The sequence below is a fragment of the Echiichthys vipera genome (genome assembly GCF_963691815.1).
Source record: "Echiichthys vipera genome assembly, chromosome: 20".
Classification (NCBI taxonomy): Eukaryota; Metazoa; Chordata; class Actinopteri; order Perciformes; family Trachinidae; genus Echiichthys; species Echiichthys vipera.
In genome coordinates this window covers 7,169,432-7,190,858 of record NC_139845.1, presented here as the reverse complement: position 1 = coordinate 7,190,858, position 21,427 = coordinate 7,169,432, and the positions used below count along the sequence as shown (strand labels likewise).

The following is a 21,427-nucleotide window of genomic DNA, read 5'->3' as shown; positions in this document are numbered from 1 at the left end:
GAACTGCTTCTGCCTGACCTTGATTATTTTTAGTCACATTTCCGCCATCCTCTCTGAAGCAGACGGAGAAAAATCTTGATTTCCTTAAAACTGTGGGGTTTTTTTTGTCTTTTGAAATAACTGGTGCAGCTCAGCTTTATGTCTTAGCCAACTATTTCCGTACTCGAGGGGGAATTGATAGTAAATGTCAACCCTAACAGGTTTGTCCCCCTCTAAGGCATTTAAATCTTTACTTCTGGTTGCATCTGTTGTACTTCTGACTGCATCTACGGAGCAACAGAACCAGCCCTCTTTTAATTATCTATTATTTTTCAGGATTTTAAAAACTCTGAAACACTCAGAGAAAACTGTGACGAGAAACCAAATAGAATATTTCTACATTTAGTTTCTTTTCTGTTTATTTGGATCTCAGGATATTCTCGCAAGAGATCATATTAAAAGCACAATAAGAAGATTTAATATACTTTTGCATGCATAAACCCAGTTATAAATAATCATCAAGATATGCACATACACACACCATAGAGATGCACGTACACACAGACACACACCCACACACGCATTGTCAACTGTGACGTCACAACCGTACAGAAGTCTTGACGGCTCGTTCAAAGACACAATTTAAATATCAGTTTTATTCTCCTTATTGTGCTGGACAAATACTCCATTGAGGTAGATGACACCATCTTCACACACATCATCACAATGGACAGTATAAGAACTGATGCAGCAGAACTAGAAATATCGTCTTTTGTATTGCATGCATTCTTCTTTTGTCCAAACAAGGTGATTACATTACCCACAATGCAACTCGACCCCAGACAGCTCTCCTTGGGGTTTTGGGTGTGTTGTGCTCTTAATGTAGCCTCTATCGACTAGCCTCAAGTAGAAATCAAGAGGTAAAAATGTTGGAGCACCTCTTCAAAATCTTTTGATATTCATGTTCCTGAATTTTTAAAGTTTGCAACATACACACATTTAGAAATTAATTTGTATGGATGATGATGATGATAATAAGCAACAATGGTATGAGGTCAAAAATGGAAGAAAACAGATGTTGTCAGTTGGCCTGTCATTCAAATGACCTCGACTCAGCACAGTCTGGTGAAACAGTTGGATTTTATTGTGTGGTGAAAAAGATGCATTTTTAAAAGACACAATGGAATAATTAATGAGCTACAGCTTGAGCCAAAAACGAGAGATCTGATGTTATTTTATGAAAAAATTAGTGCCATTGCACCAATTTACACTCCAACCACAGAAAAACACATGACAAATAATAGAGTTTTCCCATATAAGGTTCATAATTCTCCTCATAAATCTATTCCTTGTGAATAAATCATCTCCCAGCATCTTCATGGATGTCTGCTTGTAAAACACAGCTTGTTCTCAAATGGGAATTAAACGTCACAACCAATAATAATCACACTCACAGAGAGCGTGTAGAATTATGGCCAATGCACAGATATGTTAATGCAAATATTTCTGTATCTATCTGTTCCGCCTGAACTGCACTTTTGTGGAGAATAACAGCAGAGGGTTTTGAGGTCACAGAAAGTGTAAGAATGTCAAGAATAGCCAAGACGTATAAGTTGCAAAAATAGGATGTTGCACCACACACTGCTTGCAGAAGGCGCCAGTTAATTATTTTATATGAGCAACGTCAAGGTGACGCTGACATTGGGGCCAGATCAGGAAATGGTCTTATATGGACAGGAACTCAAACACGTGGTAGGATAACTGTTCATTTGAAATTCCCTCCCAAAATGAATGAAATGCTGACATCAAAACGGTTTGTGCAGGTTTATTAAACCAGAATATAAAGTAATGTGCTTTGTTGACTGCAAGATTCCCGGGAAGCCAATAGAGTCCACCAACTGTGTTAATGTGTCATGAGTCTCCATAGTCATTGATTTCCTTGAATAGCAACAACTTTTAGCTTCGACATAATTGGCGCCACGAACGCTTCTGTTTTTGCCTTCAGAAACACGCAGCAGATAAACATCAGGGATAAATATCAATCGCAGACCGCAATCTGCACGAGGCATTGATCGGTTATAGAGGTAAGCAGAGCTGTGGCCGGCTGTGAGGCCATTTCAAAAACACTTCTGTCGCTAAAGTACCCAGAGTGTCTCAACTCCAGCAGCCGGGAGTTGGATCTTAGAGCGAAAACACAACGATGAGCTCTGTCAGAGTCCTAATGAGTGGCACATCCTGGCAGTTTGGAGGTTTTTTTTGTTTTTGGTCACAGATCAAAGCAGCTTCTTCTTCTTCTTCTTCCTCTGATTCACATGTTGTCTTTCCCCAGTCGTTTCCACCGTGCCAGGGAAGCAGATGCAAAACATTCAGTCGAAGATGTTTTCAGATGTTTGTGTTTTTGTGAATGTGGTTAGCGGTGGTGGAGTACTGCACTTTAATGTACTTGTGGTTTCCATTTGATGTGAGTTTAGATTTCTACTCGGTATCGGAAGACGTAACACTACAGTGTAAACTTTACTCATGAACAAGATGCCTGTGAATGTTCTCATTTGTCCAGGTCATCGTTATCCTCAAAGCAATTGCAGTCAAAAGCAACTGGACTTGGTTATTTGTCTAGGAAGACGTTTCACCTCTCATCCAAGAGGCTTCATCAGTTCATGTACTCATCTGACCAGGCTGGGACTGGTCCCAGAACAGTGTATGAACATTAACAAAAGTATTGGCATTTAAATATAGCAAAGGTAAAAGTACTCATTACGCAGAATGTCCCCTCCCCCTGGACTATAAGTATTGATGTTTTCATGCGTTTGTCACTTTAATGTTCTTTAATGAAGTAAAAGTGGGGCTAATTTTAATCACTTTGTGTACTGCTGGGTAGCCTAATGTTGGAATTGATTAGTTGATTTATGTCTTGTATTATTAATCTAAACCTGCAAAGTAACGTAAGCTGTAAAAAAAGAGGTAGTGGAGACGTTGTCTTGTAATAGACGTAGTAAAATTACAATAATTCCCTCTGAAATACTCAAGTAAAGCACAAGTACCTACAGTATACTCTGCTACATTTCAGATCTAAATATTGTACTATTTACTTGACTACAATTATCTCACTGCTGTAGTTATACTGGTTACATTTAGGAAAGATTTTCCATTAAAAAAACATGACGTGGGCAAATCTGTTGATCATTTTCTTAATTAATCGATAAATCGTTCGGTCCATAAACTTCCAGATTATGATAAAAAACCACCACAATTTCCAAAGATGACAAATTCAATATGTTTTATTGTCTTATCAACGTCCAAAACACAAAAATCTAATAATGTCATATATAATTATGCAGTATAACAGCCATGATTTTCTTGCAAAACAATATTTATTGATACTTGAAAGTAAAAATCATCACTGTTCTGCACCGTTCAGTGTGTCACTCTTTGACATCGTCTCTCATTCTCGTGTGAAATCTGTCATTTAAGGGTTTTCCAGGCCACTTAAACAGCCAATATCGAGGCGCTTTCTCTCTCTAAGTCTAAAATCTGCACGTGATTGTAAAAAAATCCCCCCTGTCAGATGTTATTTCAGGTGGTGTGAGCTGCTGTGATGTGCTATCAACGGCTCAGATGGGATGCCCTGAATGTTTGATGAGCTCTGCCTTCTGGTAGATAAAGAAATCTTTAGAAATATAGCCAAGGATAATGATGACCGCTGCAATGACAAAGCTGTTTTTTTGTCTGGTTTGATGGTCAAATCTTCCGCATGATGAACAGGAGAAATTTCCCTTCTTTCTCTTTTGTTTTTTACCTTTACGTTTCTGCATGAACACCACCAGATCTCCACCCACTAAATTTCCTACTATTCATTACCAAAAGTAGATGGAATAAATGAAACCTCGTTTTTGTAATGGGCTTAATTATTATTATTAGTAGTAGTACTATTATTACTGTCATCATTTCAGCTTCACACTTGTATTTTGTGTTTCTACTAGAACATGTTTACATACTTTTGTTTAAAAAAACATGATGTTTCTCATACTGTCTGTCTGAATATACCTGTATTCACCCTCTGTCTGAAAGTTTTAGCTCAGTTTTAGCGACCCCCTCCCGCTCTGATTGGCCAGTGTTTCCGGGTCTTACTTATCCACCCACTTCGGATGTTATCACTCCATTAAAGCAATTCTTACCTTTCTCTCAGTTAGAGCGCATCCCTCTAAAGTCCCAACCTCTTCCCCCTGCCTGACCTCTGAAGCTCCCTTCTCCCCGACACTGATGAGAGAGAAATGCTGCGTTCAAGTGCCAGGGGAAGTCTGATGATTCAGACCTCCAACTAGGCAAAGTGCACTGGAATGACCCTTTAAAGGTGAACCTCCTACTAGTGAATCCGCTTCCACTTTGACAGGCATTCCAGTGCACTTTGCCTCGCTGGAGGTCCGAAACTTCGGACTCACCATGACACTTGAACACAGCATGAGCAGACTTTTATCAGAAATATGAGAATTGAATATTGATGAGTTTTAACACCTGATGGATTTCTTTTACATTTCAGTCTGCATATACGCTTATTAGGAGCATTTTAAGATTACAAGAAAAAAGTGTAAAAATGCCAGAAAGATAAGATTTGCTTTAAATGTCTATAATCAGTGGTTATCCGTTTCATAGATAGAGGTTAGAAGGGGCCTGCGACATCTACCAGTAGGTTCAAAAGGGTGTTATTATCTGTTCACATGGTTACGGGTGTCGGTAGGACCCGTTGGCGTCACTTTTAAGTCTGGGTGTCGCGTTGTGAATTCAGACAAAATGGACGTTACTTGGTTAGGTTTAGGTACTACAAGTACATGGTTAGGTTTCGGAAGAGATCGTGGTTTGGGTTAAAATACTAAAAGAATGTAAACTTTAAAAGTCACCTTTTCACATGGGACACAACCTCTGGTCTTTGTCCCGTGACGCATCCATCATCCCCAACCTTCCTCTTTTTGAGTCGTTGAGCAGTTTACTGTGGTAGTGATAAGCAACTGATCATCTAATCATCTAACATCAGTCAAATCAGCTGACGCATCTTCGCCATTTATTCATCAGAACATCAAATGAGGGAATATCTTTTGGAAAAACTGTGTTTCATACATCAGAGACTTGTGAAATCTATGCCAAGCAGCACTGGAATCTTTTGGAAGCAAATGTTCTTGCTAATAAGAAATTTCATGTAGAATTTTACATTAATTTCTCTTTCACACGTCCTCAGCTTATAAAAAGAATTGATTTTTCACAGCCTAACGACCTACGAGGTAATGAATGGTTTATTATTTATATATAAAGCCTTAAAGAAGTGATTTATTTGCCATTAATAAATCCATAAGTCACAACTTATAAACCATTTTAAAAGCATATTAAAAAGTGACACTGGTGATGAACACAAGATGCACGTTGGTGCTCAATAACCTGGATGGCCTCCAGAGCTGTGATAGCCATCTGGATCGCACACATGAAGATTAACATCGCATGAACAGCTGCCAATGTTTTGTGGCTGTAAATCCATAGATATCCATATAGCATCGGAAGTGGGTCCGATTCCTGGTTGTCTTGACCAGCAGCTTCCTGTGCAGTAAGTGGCTTTTTCCTCCCGGTGCTCTAAGTGGTCTCACGATCGGAGCCAAAACTAAAAAGTCCATTTGGTTTGCTGGTTATTGATCCATCCTGTCGTGAAAATGTATCCATAAGCACTCGGAAATAAAACACACAACGCATTTGATGAGCTTGAAGCAATGATATAAAGAAAGATACGTGGCATTACATTAGATTTATACAGCGACACAGTAAGTCAGTCATTTATGCACAAACAACAAAGCTCACACCGCACTTGTGTGATTTGTTGTTTAGGTGGTCTGAGGTTGTCTTCCAAAGCAACGCACCAATAGGATTATGGCACAAATTGCAATAATACAGAATCATTTTATAAGAGACACCTCATCTTAACTTTTGCAGGGTTCCCACTCTATCCTAAAGATCATCATCATTCCTGGCCATTTTCAATGACAGACCTTAATATGGCCCTCTCTGTGGAATTCATATTCACTTTATATCGTTTTGAAGCCAAGAGTTTGGCTGTTTGGCTGTTGCCATCTTGGTTTTTGAAACCAGACGTGACCAAATTTGGACAAAAGGGGCAAACCTGGGGAGGAGTACTGAGTAGCATCAGGCTGCGTTCTGCTGCACTCCGATAAATACTAAAGAGGGAAACTGACATTTTTTCAACCGGTTGATGCGACTCATTCGGCGGACAATTGTGGTTGGTGGTTGAACTGGGAGCTCCAGTAGCTGGCGCTGTTTTCTGCAGTGACACAGAGCCGGTAGTTTCCCCTAAGTTATGTTGGCTAGCTAACCTTAGTTTTGTCAGCAAGGAGCAAATGAATGCTGAAGATGATCAAGACATTTTCAGGCAACTACAGGCTCACAATCAACTCTGATTAAGTGAAAACACACTATGAGGGGGTCAAAGTCCTCCGAATTTAACCCAGACAACGTGCAAAAACAAGTTCACGGCTATTTTCATGTACACAGTGCCATGTAGGGTCCATACAATATAAACATCATGCTGTATTGAAGAAGACTTGAAACTAGCGATTGAGACCAAAAGCTCATTAGGAAAATGTTTACTGAGGTCATAAATCAAGTGAGAAGTAGTCATTTTCTCATTGACTTCTATGCAAAGTTCTTTCTGCAACCAGTGGAGTTTTTATTAGAAATAATGCAGGTTGAAGGCACTTCCGCATTGGCTTCAATTTTCAGACCTGTGCCATGTCCATCTTTATTATACAGTCTATGCATTTCCCCCAAAATTAATTAATTTTAGCTGTTTTAGAACATCAGCCGACACAGCAGGTTTCCAGTATAACAGTCTCTTCAAAATACCCATAAATGCTACCATTTGAATGTTAATATGATCCTTAACATCTATTTCCGGGAGCTCTGATAGACTTTCTCAGCTAAAGGAAAATCAGGGAATGCTGAAATAATTTTCCACAACATTTTTTCTAATTTTCCACGTGTTTTTCATGACTGGAAAATGGGTTAACCGTTTTCCAGATTTGCCAGGTTTAATCATGTTACAGGTAGTTGTCTTACTTACTGCTCACAAATCCGCATCATAAAACCAAGCTGCAACACGTGTTCCATACTTGCAAGCTTAAGTCATGCCGTCGTATGAAAGAATACATGTAGGAAAGTAAAAATTATGAATCAAAAGCTTGTTTTCACTCTCCAGAATATCAGGAAGAAGTGCACGGACTGGGGACAACTGCATGCAGTGTAGAAGTGACGCTGTGAGAGCGACGGAGAACACAAAAGCTGTTGCCCTGTAATGCATGATAACACAGTTTGATAAACCCGTCTGACTGATATGCTCGGTGCATCGCGCAGTATTCAATTTTACACCTCTTCAGAAAGATGTCAAGTGGAACCGGGAGGTGCTGCTTATCACCGTCACATTGTGTATTGGACCAGAGAGGGAAAGATGTGCAGAGACACTATCACACTGCGTCTGCGGAGGAGGAGGACAGATAATGAGAAGTGATCCAGGGAATGTTTGAAAGCTGAATTCTTCATGTTGCGTGAGTGGTTTCTGTCCGTAGAATAATCCGATATGAAGTCACATAAAATGCATAAGAATTCTGTTTTTTAATCCTGCAATTAAATTGGCTTTTATTTAATAATTTGGTAATTTTTCGGTAGTCCAACCGGTATTTAGAGTCAGAAAGGGGTCATTGTAGAACAAGATGTGCTGTCATAACAACTCTCCAACGATAACTCAGATAAAGGGAAGACAAATAATCGATAATAATCACAATCGTATAGATAAAGCATCAGCTGAGCGTTAATTAAAAGCATCAATGTGTGAATCAAAACCATCATTGCATTTATTGAGAAATAATTGTTTTCTAAAATCAATTTTTCTCAGAAATCTCTCTTAAATTCTATTGTACCACCATCATAAATGTGTTCAGGTGCACAAAATACCTCTATTTGATGAGATTGTTTGGCAAACAAAAATGAATAACACTCTTGTTAAAAATTAAAACTGCCAAAAGAACCCTTTCGTACAATCTTACCTATGAAAGGATACTACTTTATCATAACAATAATACATTTTATTAGTATCGCACTCGTGAAGGCCAGAATTACAAAGTGCTTTTACAACAACGAACCCATAAAAAACACAATAATGTAACTTTACTCAACATCAAGAATAAATACAGTGTAAGACAACACTTGAGAATAAAAATAAACCTGAAGATGAAAGCCTTTTGGTAAAGTTAAGTCTTCAAAAGTGGTTTAAAAGAAGATCGTGTAGCACGCTGGAGTTCCTCGGGCAGGGCGTTCAAAGCAGAGGAGTGCTAACAGCGAGCGCTCGGCCCCTTTGGTCTTTCAGATGGGAAGAGTCAGCAGGTGCCCACAGGTTGGTAAGCGGACAGCGGTTGAGATACATACAAAACGGACTATAATCAAAGTTCGTTCTTGACCTTGGAAAGCGCAGTTGAGAAAACAACTCCACCACAAGGTCCATTCAGTAGCTGCTGGTGAGCTTTTTGATCGCCGCGGGATTTTCCTCCGCAGACGGAGTTTGCAGAGGATTGAAGACGTTCAAATTTACATTTTTCTCCCGAGCACTTCAAGGACTTCTCATCTCCTCTTCTGTGAGTCTTTTGCACTGGGGGGGTGTGCATAATTTTATATTATAGTTTGCCTTAACTGTGAAATAAGGAGTTTTTTTTTTTTTTACATTTTTATATTGTGCTCAGCCCACCACACTGGACCAGATACACTTTAATATTTAATACTTTTATAATGCTTTCATCTTTGAATTTTTATCCATTATCATTATTATTTTTTACTCCTGTTGAAATTATAAGCCTTTTAAGAACGGCCTTAGTTCGTTTGTATTCAAAAACTGAATGGTGCAAAAGCTGTAGGTTCAAAGTCAAGAGGACGATCTCAACATCAAGACGGAGAAGTCCTTAGAAGCACTCAGAAAAAAACTCACCCGCTGATGAAGATCGCGCACTAACAAAAGCTTCAGAACAGCCGCACTAAATGGACCTTGGGCCTGTTTTCACCTGCATGATCGGATCATAAGAAGGCGGCTCTTAGTACTTCTGCTCACACCTCGAGATGAGGTTGAATCAGCTGCTGTTTCCAAGGTCAAGAACGTCCTCATCCGCTCTTTAAGTCTGACGTAACACCCTTTCAAAATACTATCTCCGGGTCCAAATGCTCCGTCAAACAAAGGAAACAACAACGCCTGAACCTGTGAAGCTTTTACGATCACTTTGTTCTTCACTTCGTCGTCATTTTTAGCTCAGATCTGTTCAAACAACAGGGAACACGGCACTGTAGAAATACAAGGCTTGGACCTGAAAATTTTACTTTGAAAGGGCGTTACATCACGACTTAAAATCCGGACACCATGTAAATTTGGCACTTATGAAATATCAAACCAAACTCATGAAATATTTTGTCTGGACAAAAAAAACAACAACCAGCAACTCACTGATCTTGATCTCGGGAATATAAATGATATAAATTCTGTACTTGTCCCCTTTAGAAATAAACACTGAATGACTAAATAAAAGAGTCTGATCGTTATAATTGGCCTCTGATCAAAGCTCATCAACAAAAGCCTCATTGATGTGAGCTCTGTGAACATTTGCAGTGTAGCTGAGATGGGCTGGATTTAAGGCAGAGAGCTAATGACATCAGCACGGTCTTAATCCTCTCACCCATATAATGAAGGACCGGAAGAGTCTGAGAGACTTTACAGTGATGCAACATAACCACACTCGACTAAGACGCATGCACACACACTCACGCACACACAGAAATAGCTATTAGCAGAATAGAGAGGCTAAATCTGAGTGTTCACCTGCAGGTTTTTAGATGAAAGCCTCTGCCCCCTTTTCCTTTGCTCCCTCTCTCCACTCAGTTAAGTGCCCAGCTGGTTCCCCCTGGCTGCCCTATAACACTTCCTTTTTTTGTGGAGCTCAGAGAGGTCACAGCGGATGGACGGTGATTTTTAAACAGAAGCATAAACAAAAGACTTGTTGACGCATGCAGAGTGAGTCATCCGAATTAAAAGCCGGCCAAGTCAGCTGAAGCTCAGAGATCTTAAGACTCCATACGATACACTGTTGGAGGATTAAGAAAAGTGGATCACTTCCTTTCGCTGATGGGGGTTTTAAAGGGTCAGTGACCGATCTGTGACCCCTATAGGCCTCTAAATTTTCATGCAGGATTCTTGCAGGGGCCCTGCTGTAAACTAGCTGATGTACCCTATATCCAACACGAATCTAAGTAAACATACAGTCATGGTAAATGGACTTGTACTTATATAACGCCTTTCTAGTCATCTGACTACTCAAGGCACTTCACAGTGTTTGTCACATTCACCCGTTCACACAGACATTCACACTGATGGCAGTGGACATCTTCATACCATCTAATCTGATCCAACCTTTCACACCACATTTACACACCCATGCGCAGCACGGGGAGCAATTCGGGGTTCAGTGTCTTGCCCAAGGACACTTCGACATGTAGACTGGGGGGGGAGATGGGGATCGAACCACCAATCTCTCGAACAGAGGACGACCCACTCTTCCACCCAGCCATAGCCGCTTTGTCAGACAAGACTGTTCTGAGGAACAAAAGCCCATTTTGCTGATCGTGTTACTGTTTTGTTAAATGAATAAAAGGCTTCAATTGTAATTTAAAATTATTTATGAGATTCATAATTATTTTTGCTTAACATTTGAGCATTGTCTTCCTGTTGAATTTAAAATTTCAATTCAGTTTCCAATTAAAGTTTCATGGCCTCAACGTACCCATTTCTTTATGTATAAAGGGGAAATGTAGTGGTTTAGTCGTAGGATGGACACACGGGTGGAGCGTTGGTTTATGTGATTGATGTATTGAAGATTGTATTAATATGTATAGATGAAAATAGAATAACTGGCATTAAATAACATTTTTGCTGGTAATACTTAAAAGCTAAGTGTCTTTGAGCAAGGCACTGAAATCCATACTACTCCCCATGTAAAAAGCATTTACCATTTTCCTCTTGTAGCAAAAGAATAATATATTTTTAAATAAACAAGCAAATTACAATTGTTGTTTTTTCATAATATAAGATGTTAAGCAGTTAAATGTTATGTTACATGTACATCGCAGTATTTTCCAAGCGTGTCAGCCCCTTAACAGTCAGAAAAACATGCCACTTTTTAAACGTATACATAATATATATATATAAAAGCTTGAAATGTGTCCCTTAAAGTCTCACTCAGACGGTCAGCCATCGGCTTCATTGCGCTGTCACCCAGAGAGAATAAATCTAAACGCAGCGTGGGCGAGGCGATTTTAAAGGTGTCCCAGAGAGTGAGGTGTTTTATGGGGTGTGTGTGTGTGTGGTCTGCTGAAGAGGTGAGATTGAACATCATGTGCTGCAATCACAGCCCGACCGGAGGTTCTCATATTTTCCTGTCAGCTGCTCGCAAATCTGCTGCAGCCCGTGGAAGAATTTGACATTAATGTGCACTAACAATTTCATAGGTAACAACAGTGAGCAGCACTGGGCTAACAGGGACTCTTTACTGTAGAGCAGATATATGTTTGACTTTGAGCTTGAGAAAATAATCACATATCTTTTAAACTTTTTATTGTTAGTTTTATATATGGAACTTCTACAAAGGGCCTTACAGTTAAACGACAACAAAATAAATGACAAATACACATAAAATGCACGCTAATATATTGCTAACCAGAATATAAAGTCTACTTAGGTACAACTTTGCTTTGAGCAAAATGCTAACTGTGCTAACACGCTAAAATGACAACGCCAACATGCTGGTGTTTACCAAATGATTTTAACCATGGTTACCGTATTAGATTAGCTTGTTAACATTTGCGATAAGCATTACATTTAAGCTACAAACTACAGACAACTTAATTGTGAATTTGTAGTTCACGGCAACGCTAACATGGTCATTTTTAGCTGATATGTTTACGACAGTATGTTCACCATTTTAGATTTACGTGTTAGCATGGTAACTGTTGCTAACAAGCAAACAAATTGGACAAATTTTAACCAGATGACGCTATTCAGTGTTTCTCAATGGGGATACTTTTGACTAGCCTACTATATATAAATATATGGTATATGTGATCTTTTTAAAATGTTGATTTAAAAAATAGGAGTCATGTGTGACTCCTGAAGTAATTATAGGATGATGAGTACAGTAAAACATTTATGTCAGGTCAATAAATCCCATTTTATATTACGTGTGTCTGTAAACAAACACTGTTGCAACAAATGTTTAATTATGTTTATTCACTGTGAGCGGGAAGTTCACTGCCAAGATAGAAAGACGAATATAAAAAAAATTGGATTTGTGGTTGAAACGTAGAAACACTTCACCTGAAAACATGAAAACATGACAAAGATTCTCAGTAAAGCACAAGGCCATGAACGTTCCTCGATGAACTGTAATCGCAACTTATCAAAAGGGCTCAATTCAATGCAACTCCAATGCCATCTCAGTGTTATTGTGTGATGACAAAGAATTGCCTTTTCATGAATTTTGTGATGGAATCCGAATGAATCTAAGTTGTTCAAATCCGACTCTGATGGGGCCGCGCTGCATTTGGAAAACATTTGGGAACTATTGCGCTCGATCACTAAAATTTATACCACTTATCCTCGGGTTGCCATGAATTTCTGCGTAAAGTGTCATGGCAAACCATCCAGTCGTAATCGAGATATTTTAGTCCGGACCGAAGATGCAGATTGACCGAGATCAACATCGTCGTCCTTAGAGTGAGATAACAGCGATCAGTGACACACGTAACGAGAATGAAAATAGTAAAACAGAAAAACATTACAGCGATACCAAGGTCACGTCATTTCTTCTCCACTTACTGCAGCTTGATGATGAATAACATGTCATCCTGAGGTGATGATGAGTTTGTCTTTCATAAGTGGAGGCTTGATGGACAGACGGGGCTGCAGGAGAGTCTGGAGCCCATTAGAGGTAAAAGCGAGAGCGGTGGTGTGTCTGATTGCGGAATCGCGAGGTAGCCTATTTAGAAACTTAAGTGTGACTGACAGCTTTGATTGCACAGTAGTTAGGAACGTGGAATGAGCCGAGAGATGGAGATTATGTGAGATGAGGTGGAGAAGAAGAAGAAGTAGAAGCAGACACCGTCGGGGCTGACAGATGAAAATGACAGTCCCCTCTTCAGAGCACTCTGAGAATGTAATTATACCCCACAGAATGGATCTTCTCTTCAGGTTAAACTGCAAAGAAATGAACAACAGTAATAGAGGGGTACATTTACATTCATGCTCATAACAAAACGTAATATATTGGCTCCAAGGCCGCTCATATCGCTTGAAGAGGTCATGTTCTTGCTACTGCTTGTTTGTCTGTTGCCGTGATATCTCAAATATTACAAATTACCATGATTAATGTGTTGTGAAAGCTGTGGATGATAGTAAATGTATCCAAATGTGCTGCTCCCATCGGCTCTACGGAGCATTTTAGAGCCTTTCAGCTGATGGTTCTTGGTTTCACGGTCCCCAACTTTACTGTTTTGCTTCCCTCGCAAGCATCTCATGAAACCAAATTTCCAGCAGACGGACAAAGTTAGCAACTAGAAGTCTGATATTTTCACAAAGAGTTAATAGAAAGGAAAACGGAGCTAAAAGGAGAGTGAACATTGGCCAGAAAACAAAACTGGCCAGAAACAAAACTTGAAATAATGTTGCTCCATGTCCACTTGTTGCGTAAATAGGCAACAGTATGTTAACAGTTAAAAAAGGGGATAATATGTCTATAAGGGCTGAGCGATATAGCCAAAATATTATATCCCGATATAGGTCATTTCTATCTCGATAACGATATATGGTAAATGGACTTGTACTTATATAGCACCTTTCTAGTCTTCTGACTACTCAAGGCGCTTTCACAGTGTTTGTCACATTCACCCATTCACACAGACATTCACAATGATGACATCTACATACCAGCTCATCTAATGTAACCATTCACACCACATTTACACACCCATGCGCAGCACGGGGAGCAATTCGGGGTTCAGTGTCTTGCCCAAGGACCCACTCTTCCACTGAGCCACAGTTGCATAGCATGTTTTCTGGTAAATGAATAGTGTATATGAAATACCTACATAATAAAGCCTATTTTGTATACGTGACAAATGAAAAGTACTGATCATTTTTAAATTTTTTAAAGAATTTTATTGCAAAATTAATATAACGTGCAAGGATCAGCACGTATGAAAAATGACCTTAATGCATTCGGCCGCTGTTTTTTTGTCGAAATAATGAAAAGGATATAAAAATATATATACAATAGACTTTTTTTTAAAGCGTTTTGATGATTTAGATACCCTGTCCTATTGCCCAGCTCTGATGTCGATGTTAACAGGTTGTTTTGCAGACCCAAAGAAATGTCAGTGATTGCAGCTTTACACTATTTTTCCCCTCATTACTCATTCAATATTCACTGTCACAGTCCATGATCATGTTGTTAAAGTTTTCCTGTAATTGCTAAATTCCTGTAGTTCCCTATTTGACATAAACAGCCATAAACTCTTGAACACTAATGGCAGCATGTGCACACATTTACTCTGAGCAATTTGCATTAAAAAAAAGAAATGTAAAAGCAAATTTCTGCTACAGAAATTGGGTAGAGCTCAACAGACGAATCTCAGCTGTTATGTAAAATTTGGCACGATTCATCCTTGTACGAGAATCTAATATTCTATCATTTTTTAGGGATCATCAGAATAATGTGACCCTTATGGACATATATGAGCTTTCTGATTGCTTTCTATTTCTTTTAAATGCCTTTTTAACACTTAATCACACTTTTATCGCACTGTTCTGGACAGTTGCTTTAAGACAAGCATCAGAAACCACACAGGCTCCATTACCTCTTCACATATGAGGAAGCTGATCTATTGTTGTTACGAGATTGCTGAGGGAAACTCCTCAGCATTGCTGTTATTAAAAACTGTCAGAGTTGAACCTCTAATTACACCCTAAATTTGCTCGCGTGAAGCAACACAGAAGCCTTAAGAGCGCCGCGTCTCTCCCAGAGGCAGCCCTTAGCCTTGATTTCTGCAGTGTTTGCCAGAAGTATGACTTTTATGCATGTTTCATGAGCTCTGCCTGGCTCTCTTATGCTTCTCTGAGGCTGGAGAAAGAATCCGTGCAGCTTTGGAAGTCCGTTGGCATTTTCCAGAGCTGTGTTTCCCTTTTAAATTGGCAGGATGATGATGGGATAGTGTTCAATTGCCAGACAGACAGAGAGAGAGAGCCGGTGGTGAAGTTGATGGGGAGATAACGAGGTATTTCCAGGTGTCTCTGCAGGATGTGGATGTGCTGAAGTTATGGGGCTTAATAACACCCCTAATCAGGTGCTAGTTATGGAGCAGCAGGGGAGCTAACAGCAGGGGATATGGACAGAACTGAGAGCACTGAATGGCATGTGGAGAGGACTCGGAGTGATTGGCAGCTCTGAGGTTGACATCCCTGGTGTGTTGTTGAACAGTCTGTCTGTGTATGAAGGACAAGAGATTTTTCCGTTGACTGTGTCAGACCAGCGGAGTACTGATGTGACTGATGTCACTGATGTGAGCAGCAGCTGTCAATGTTTTGTTATTTTCCTCTCCACAAAAAAACCATTTCCAATCTGCCGTTGTATTATCCTGTTGTGTTACGTATCCCTGAGGGAGTGTCACTAAATAGCTTGCCCTGCATGAGGGATCAGTGACAAATCCCCCAGCAGGGGACAGTGATAATCTCAAGGAGCATAAGCTCGTCCCAGAGGAGAACAGACCACTCTCTGTTCTTCCTGCTGTCTTATGGGAAGCTCCAAAATAACACCAACTAACTTTTTCACTTGAGTTGTGGATATCAATCTTTCAGGGTTGCAGTCCCGATCTTGGTATTCTGAAGAATAATAAGTGATTTGGACAACAGGGCAGAGCTGGGGCGGACTGCTGACCAAGTGATGTTTCAATGGCGCTGCACTAAACGCTAAAGATCAGGGAGTTCCCGTTACTTTGCACATACTGCAGTGACACAGAGGCTGTTTAAAATTGGCAGTTTCCCTTAAGTTACCAGCTAAGGCTAGTGCTAGCTTGGTTAGCAAGGTGGACCCATCGAACACTGACATTTTACTGACATTCACAAAACAAAATCAACTCTGACGAAGTAAAAAACACGCTGTGAGAGAGTCAAAGTCTTAAAACGATAACACGGACGACACCCCAAAACAACATCTTACTAAACTAGGAAAATGTTTACCTAGGTAAAAAATCAAGTGAGAGTAGGTATATTTTCTCATTGACTTCTATACACAAAGGCTTCTCTTTGCAACCAGTGGAGTCGCCCCCTGCAGGACATTAGAGAGAATACAGGTTCAAAATTGGCTTTATGGCCTCATTGAGACAATGAGGCCACGTCCATTATTTCTGCTCTGCGTTGTTGTTCGCGGTGCCGGCCTGCTAGTTTTCATCATACAAATCCAACAGTCATTAACCTGGATCCATGTCTCAAGTGATGCCGTGTTGGGTTCTTAAATTTGAGAGAATTGGGCCTCGAACATCCTGGAAAAGTCCCTGAATTTGATGTTTAAGAAGGCGTGGGAAGCCTCTGTTCTGCATATCAAAGGTTACCATGAGGGTGGATTTCATCGTCCTTGAGTTTAAATCATGGGTTTTTGACATGCACGGACTGTTTGCATCTGTTTTGTCAGGATGTTAAACTGTTATTTTGATTGAGTGACTAAATTTTAATCCATCCAGACAGTTTGGGACTAACTCTACTTATTCAGTCAAAACTGGACTTTGTCTTGATTGAGTCCTCCTATAAAGTAATTGCGAATATCTTTCTATTCACACCAGTTTGAAAATTTTTAACAGGAAAGCTTCCATTTTTCCTTGATAACAGGTCTGGTGTGAATTTCAGATCCGTTTTCTGTTCACATCAGGCTCCTGGAAATTTAAATAGGTCCAGCCCCCGTTTTATAGAGACTTTCATGGGGAGCGCAGCACTCAAGTCCTCCACGCCTCGTTAAGATTGGATTATCCCATCTCCCCAGGAGTAATGTAAGTAGTGTAATGGTGGCGTGGAAAGGCCGAGTGCATCTTTGCCCTGCTGCCCTGGTCTGGACCTGTGACAGGTGTCTAAGCGGTCACCTGTGACAGGTGTCTAAGCGGTCCAGACCAGTGGAAAGTCACTGCCGGACTAGAAAACATGCATTTTACCAGTATCCTAGAGGGAACTTTATCACATTTTCTCCATGTTACCAAACACTAGAGCGCACTTTATCACGTTTTCTCCATATTACCAAACCCTAGAGCGCACTTTATCATGTTTTCTCCATGTTATCAAACCCTAGAGGGCACTTTATCGTGTTTTCTCCATATTACCAAACCCTAGAGTGCACTTTATCATGTTTTCTCCATGTTATCAAACCCTAGAGGGCACTTTATCACGTTTTCTCCATGTTATCAAACCCTAGAGGGCACTTTATCGTGTTTTCTACATTTTAACGGTACCCTAGGGGACCCTTTATCACGTTTTTCTCCATTTTGACGCCACCTTAGAGAGTATTTCATCACTTGGAAGGGCTCTGCAGGGCACTCCCTCATGTGTTATCTACCTTAGGGGCACCCAAGAAGGCATTTATGCTGTGTTTTTATTTGAACATAAAGGCACCACTCAGTCCACCAGAGCCTACAGTTATGAAAGGAATCATCGCTCGCCGATGACTCCTCAGACGACCGGAAACTTCTGCAAAAGCTTCCTGTCAGAGCTAAAAAACAAGACTGAGCTATGAGGCTCGCCTTGCCGTGATGGGATGTGACATGCTGGACGTGAGGAACGAGACCCATGAACCAACAGGGTGCCGAATAGACTGGCGGATGACTTTGCGGCTTCTTGATCCCTCGGGGGTGTTCTTAAATCCGAGCTCACAGTTCACAGTTGAGATATTTTGAACATCACAGTCGGCTTGAAACACAGCTCGCAGATTAAATGCCGCCGCCGCTGTTGTTGTTGTTGTCATTGTCTCTCTGCAGCAGGTCACTTCCATATGAATTATATATGCAAACACAACTGCTTGTTTGTGAATAAATCATCGCGCTCTCTCCCCGACATGAATGAAAGCCTCTGAGTGTGTCGAGGCGCTCTTGTGGTGCAGTTTTTCAGAATTTCAGTCACGTTTGCGCCTTACAAAGTAAATACCCTCATTTAATCCGCAGATTGCAGCTGTAACGGCTCTGATTCTCTGTGTCTCAAGAATGCAAATGAACTCGTAGCTTTTCTGGAATCACTTACAGTCAAAATATGAACAAATACCAACTAACAACATCTTGCTCATCCTCTCCAGCCCCCTCCTCCTCAATCTGTATATTTAATACACTCAGACCACAGCCACCTTCTCTCCGCTCTCCCCGGCTTCATAATTATGAGATGAAGCAAGTTGAATTTCACTTAATTAGGACCTGAGGGCAAAAAGAGAGAGAAATAACTTCACACAATTAATTTCAGCCTGTGGGCGATGAGACGGTGCCGTGTTTAAGGGGAGATATGGCCTATTAACAACAAGACATCATGTTTTTATGAACATGTTTACCGTGCAGGGAAAGACTACACAGAGCATGGTAATTATACTACCACCGCTTACTACTGAGGAGCTCTTCCTTGCTTGTAAATTATCTAAGCATTTTAATTCAACAGCATGCCTGTGGGCTGGTTTCGGCTATTTCCATGTTGGCAGGGGAAAAAAGTACTTTGCAAAATTAACAGTTGTAAAGCTGAGATGCTTTGGTTGGTGTTTCCAAGAATGAAGATTGAAGTCTGTCACCACCTCAACAGGCAACAGACCACCTGACGGAGAGAGTTTTATATTTTAATAATGAGAAGAACAACAATAAAACAGTTATAACATCTTAGCTTGGTAGGTCGTTGTTGTTCTTTTGCTTTCTTCTCTTTCACTTTCTGTTGTTTGAATAAGCACAAAGTGCCACAAATAGGTAAAAAATGACTTGACATTTGAGCCTTTTAGTAAACAAATGAATGGACAGCACACAGCAGCTAGATCAAGCTTCTGTTAGATCCATTAGCTGTTGTCGATACGTCTCTTCCTCTGCCGCTATAGCTTCCACGTTTCCCAGAGGAGGGGCTGGCTTTATAGATTTCCCATCGGGGGTTTATCTTCTTGATCACTGGGCCGGGATGGAAGAAGACAGCCGGTTTGATTTATTCTCCTCCTTCTGAGTTAGGCAGCAGGACAAGGACACGGTGCCTCGTTTGAAACCGCTTTGGATAAGCCAGTGTGTGTGTCCACATGTGTATTTGAGTGATGTTCATTTCGATGTGTGTGAGTGTTTGAGTTAATGAGTGATGCTGGTGTCTGCTGGTGTTGAGGAGACAGGCTCAGGTCTTCATCATATATCAGAGTCTGATGTTATGACACCTGGCTGTCATTGTTGGAGAGTGAATGATGCTCAGATGCTCTGTGAGTTATAGAGATGAAACTTCTTTGAAGGTTGGAGCACAATGCCCGTTTTGAAACTTTGAAAAGAAACCAGCTTTGAATTCTCTTTTAGGAGGACATAACCTCACGAAAGCTACTTTTCCATGATTAAAGATATGTCAGTATTAGATCGATTTTGTGTCACTGGTGATTTCTGTCCGATACCGCTTCTCACTGGCATATTCTGATTCTTATTGACAAATGTCTCCGCTTATTATGATATGCCAATGCTGTGTGCAAATCCTGTGTCATTTTGTGGTTACATGTCCCTGTTGTTTGTCCAGTTTCCACTTCCATACAGTGTGCTGCAGTGATTCCCTTGACCATGGACGACCACGAAGAGATGCTAAATGACTGAAAATAGACACAAAACGACCACTTGAGTTGAAATATTCAGCAAAGACACGCAAAATGATTAGAAATAGATGTAAAATGACCACAGAGAGAAACAAAACCACAACATAAAAACGTAAAATGTCTAAAACTAGATGCAAAACCACCACAAATAGATGCAAAATGACTAAAATAGATGCAAAGCCACCACAAAAAGATGCAAAATGACTGAAAATAGATGCAAAATGTCTAAAACTAGATGCAAAACCACGACAAAAAGATGCAAAATGACTAAAACTAGATGCAAAACCACCATAAAAAGGTGCAAAATGACTAAATAGATGCAAAACTCCCACAAAAAGATGCAAAATCCCCACTAAAAGATGCAAAATATGATATATATCATATTAGTATAACAAAGACATACTAAAAACGGGCGCAAAATGACCACAAAGAGAGTCAAAAGAGTGCAAAACGACTAAAGTAGACTCTTTGAATTTGGGTGTCTTGTTCCTACGTAGACAGAGTGGGGGTCTCTGACATGTCTGTGCCCAGGAGCCTATTGTCTCAGAATCTGACCATTGATCGACCAGACAGCTAATGGGATTGTTGCTCTTTGACACAGCAAACAGTTTCTGATACTTCCATGTATTTTTCATCAATATAATCTTCACAAATGTACACAACCTCTATGATTTTCTTAAATGCAATCGCCAGAAGTAAAACGCTAACGTTCAATGGACTTCAAGACACTTTCACAGTGTTTGTCACATTCACCCATTCACACAGACATTGGCAGTGGACATCTACATACCATCTAATCTAACCATTCACACCACATTCACACACCCATGCTCAGCACAGGGAGCAATTCAGGGTTCAGTCTTCTGCTCTACCTCTGAGCCACAGCCGCCCCTAACGTTAGGCTATAAACAAACTACACCAGCAACTAGCTTCAAACTGATTTCACATGTTTGGCGTGATGACGTTTGTAGACTCATTTGTTATTAAGCCTTTTTAAACACGTGTAAAAGTTTCAAAAATCACAGGTGGACTTTTTACTGACATATTTTAATGTTGCAGAACAGAATGTTAAAATCTCTCAAGCCTGAGTGAACCACAAAAACGTGTTTAACGAGAAAAAACATTGACTTTGAGATGACGAAATCACTCATTTACGAGTTTATAGCACTCCCCAGCAGCTTCTGTCTTCACTGACATGAAAAGGGAGGCTACACAAAGACATTCGCATATATGAGCACATTTACACTTTTACCTATATAATCAGATACACGTCAATTTAAAGTAAACAAAAGTTTGAGCAGGGGAGGTAGAAAATCTCCAAAACCAAACTCAAAGTAAGAAATGCAGAATAACATTAAATAAATGAAAAAAATGTTCATTGTGCACTCGAGGGGATATCAATCAGACTGCTGCTGCTTTATCCATTTTTAGAATGACACTCATCTGTTTCTTCAAATGAGCTCTTCGTATATATTTCTCATTCCCGT

At 40.1% G+C, this 21,427-nt stretch overlaps 1 protein-coding gene across 1 annotated transcript in view; it reads left to right on the top strand.

Annotated features, from left to right (window-relative positions):
• Positions 1-21,427, top strand: part of lhfpl3 (LHFPL tetraspan subfamily member 3) — a 44,208-nt gene that overhangs the window by 1,591 nt on the left and 21,190 nt on the right. The gene's annotated exons all lie outside the window — the stretch shown is intronic.